At 46.1% G+C, this 3,331-nt stretch overlaps 1 long non-coding RNA gene across 2 annotated transcripts in view; it reads right to left on the minus strand.

The window, feature by feature from the left end:
• Positions 1-3,225, minus strand: part of LOC131808556 (uncharacterized) — a 40,188-nt gene extending 36,963 nt beyond the window's left edge. For both annotated transcript variants that reach the window (XR_009344829.1, XR_009344830.1), the window contains exon 1: positions 2,597-3,225. This is a non-coding gene — a long non-coding RNA (uncharacterized LOC131808556). The remainder of the gene's footprint in view (positions 1-2,596) is intronic.
• Positions 3,226-3,331: the final 106 nt, after the last annotated feature.

A 3,331-nucleotide genomic window follows, 5' to 3' on the forward strand; every position in this document is an offset into this window, starting at 1 on the left:
TAATTCCTGGAGAACAATGTATCCATGTCAGGGGAAGAGGGGCTTTTGATCACCTACCCAGAAGGGTAAGAGCATGTGACACACAGCAACGATGGTACCACCAAAAGCAACACTATGAAACACTGTGAGAAAGAGAACTGGGCAAGTGAGCAAGGAGGGAGTGAGCAAGAAAGATGCTGTAAAGGAGATGCAACGTGAGCAAAGGAAAGGACCTCCTGAGATAAGGTCTTGGAGAACAGAAGGAATTTGGGCCCTAAGGGTCATCAATGTCCTCTTACATAGGAAGGACAGAGACTGAGAGCAGTAATAGTTAAGGAGAAATGGTGCTATTTGAAGTCCCCTTCTTAATAACCATCTAAAGATACCCATCCTACTGTCCATCAAGATGGACCTTAACTCTCCCCTTTGTGTCTCCCCCTTCTCTTGTTAATCTAATGTTTTTACTAGCATCTATAAAACCCATGAGGGGAAGCTTAGACAACAAATTTGATAAGACTTCTTGGACTGGGGCGCCTGAGTGGCGACTGCCTTCGGCTCAGGCCATGATCCCAGGGTCCAGGGATCAAGTCCCATATTGAGATCCCAGCTCAGCAGGGAGCCTGCTTCTCTGACCAAATAAATAAATAAATAAAATCTTTAAAAAAAACAAAAAGGCTTATTGGACTGTTGCTTGATTTTGCAGCAGAAAATTTACATGGGGGGGTGCATGCAAAAGTGTCCTGCTTAACCACAGTGTTTATCATGACCTAGGTAATGGGTATATTCAGTGGGTGAGTATAAAGCCAAGATCATCATAAAGCCAGTCCCACATGGCTTGCATATGAAGCAGATCAGCTACTTGATGTAGGACATTCCACTTGGAATTTATAGGGATTGTTAACAGTATCCCTTGTCAGGGTAAAGAGACCTCACAATGGCTTTTATCCAATCCAGCAGGCTGGCCATTTCCTCAGGAATAACCCTCTGTGTATCTGGATGGTGTATAGCCATCTGGATGGTTCCACAGTAACCAATGGGTCCTGTAACAACCCAAACATGCTCTTCCATTCTGAAGCATGTAAAAACAAAAATACTGCCCCTAAATTCATCATGCTCACAGTCCATTTCAATAAAGGTTCTTCAGGAAGTTGATGATCTTAATCTACAAAATAAAACAACTCTCTCACATTGTACCTCCTGGTTTCAGTAGTTTCTTGGTTTTGCCCTCTCCCATCTGGCCAATCTTCTTATGACCAGAGTCTTAGAGGTACTCTGTTTTCCCCATATAATTTTTCCCTTCAGAGGCAGATTTGAGACCAGTGGTGAAAACTCAGATTAGCTAAAATCTGAACTTGGTCCAGCATCAAGGACTCACCAGCGTTCTCCTTCCTTTCATTTTTTCTATTATAGAGAACAATAACCAAAAGATTATATAGTTTGCCTTTTTCCTATTAGTTTCCATCACCTTTAGCATCCAATGAATCAATTCCCCAGGAGTTGGATCTACCTCTAAATTCCATTGGTAAATTTTACCTTTAGTAATTGGTTACAGCACAATTACTATTCCACACTTTGGGTAACTATGGAATCAAAGGTTCCACCCTGGAATCAAAGGTTCCTCATCCTTTCCTCCACCGTTTCATCTTCTTTACCCAAACTACACGTTTCCATGAGCTAGGGCCTGGCTAGCAAATCCTACGTCTGATACCACTTCTAGTGACACCACACAATTCTCCAATTCTCCAAAACCAACTGGCTGTTCAACAACTCAATTAAATTGTGACACTACCTGGAGTTAACATCAAATCCCACAAATTAAAGGACTCAGTCCCACCAGATTGTCCAGCTTCAGATGCCAGTGGCAAGCTCCAGGTTGCCACCAGCACTTCTGATCAACCAGTTACAAATTCTGGGGTTCTATGACACTCTCCTCAGGTTTGCTATTTTGCTGGAACAGCTCACAGAACTCAGAAAACACCTTACTTATATTTACCAGTTTATGACAAAAGGTACAGGTCCAGAATAGCCAAATGGAAGAAATGCACAGGACGAAGTATAAAGGGGAGTGATGTCACGGAGCTGCCAGGTGCTCTCCAGCTGTGACCCGTACTAGCAACTGAGTAAATTCACCAACAGGAAACACTCAAGAGATTGAGAGCTCCTTCTGGAGTCCTCCTCCCTTCCCCGCAGGTTGAGGGTGGAGCTGAAGTTTCTCACCCTCTAATCACTTCCTCTTTAAGTCACCGGCCCCATCCTGAGGTTATCTGGGGGCCCACCAGAAGTCACCCCTCATTAGCATAAGTTTAGGTGTGATTGAAAAGGGCACGTATAAATAACAAGGAAGTTTTAAAAGATTTTAGTTCTGTGCCAGGAACAGACACTGGAGACAAAGATCAAATATATTTCGTACTATACCACAATTACTCTGAGATGATGAGGAAGAGTCACTTAAAAGAAATTCTCAAAGAATTGCCAGGACTTGGTAGTTCTGAAACTCTTGGAGAAGAACTCTAGAATTAAAGAGCTCACAGGTTTTAACTGCTGTTCTGCCAATTAACTTCCCCATGCTTCATTTTCCCCATCTGCAAAATGTAAGTGATAACAGCATCATACTTACTTCTTAAAGTCGTTCCAATTGAAGACAGTATTATGAAGTGTCTGGATCCATGCGGGAACGTGTATAGAGCTCAGTAAATGTTAGCTTTCACCAACATGGATACACGGGGATGGGACACACAAGTTCTAGTCCCTGTTCCTGGCTCTCCTGGCTGTACGCTCTGTGCCCCCTCCTTAGTCACTAAACTATCTCTGGGCCAGTTTTCTCATCTGTAAAGTGAATGTGTGGGTGTCCCCACGAGTTCAGGGCCCCTTCCATCAGGAAAAGTCTGCGTCAAAAGTGACTCAAAGATTCTCAGTCAAGGTGATTGAAGGGTGCTGGTGCCAGGGGCAGAACATCAAAGATGGAAGGGAGGCGCTCTCTGGCCAGAGGTAACACACTCGGCAACCAGCTTGGTCACCAGCTTGGTCACCAGCTTGGTCGTGCTCTCCCCGCGCCTCCCTTCCCGAGTGGGCGGCCGAGTGGAGTGCCAAGTGGGTCTGGAAGTTAGCTGCCCCAGGAATTTAGTCCAGGTTTGGAGAGTCGAGGCTTTCACCAGCCACACCACACTGCACCCACACACAACAGGTTCGTGGGCGGCTGCAGCGCCCTTCCACGGTTTAGACCGCAGGGAGCTTCCCTCCGCCCAGCGGCCCGCGCAGGCGCCGTCGCAGTTGGAGGAGGGGCGGGGGGCGGGGCGGGGGAGGGTCCCGGGCGCTGGGTTTTCTCCACCTCCCCGGCGCTCACAGGACTCTT

This window comes from Mustela lutreola, chromosome 1, assembly GCF_030435805.1.
Source record: "Mustela lutreola isolate mMusLut2 chromosome 1, mMusLut2.pri, whole genome shotgun sequence".
NCBI classification, from domain to species: Eukaryota; Metazoa; Chordata; class Mammalia; order Carnivora; family Mustelidae; genus Mustela; species Mustela lutreola.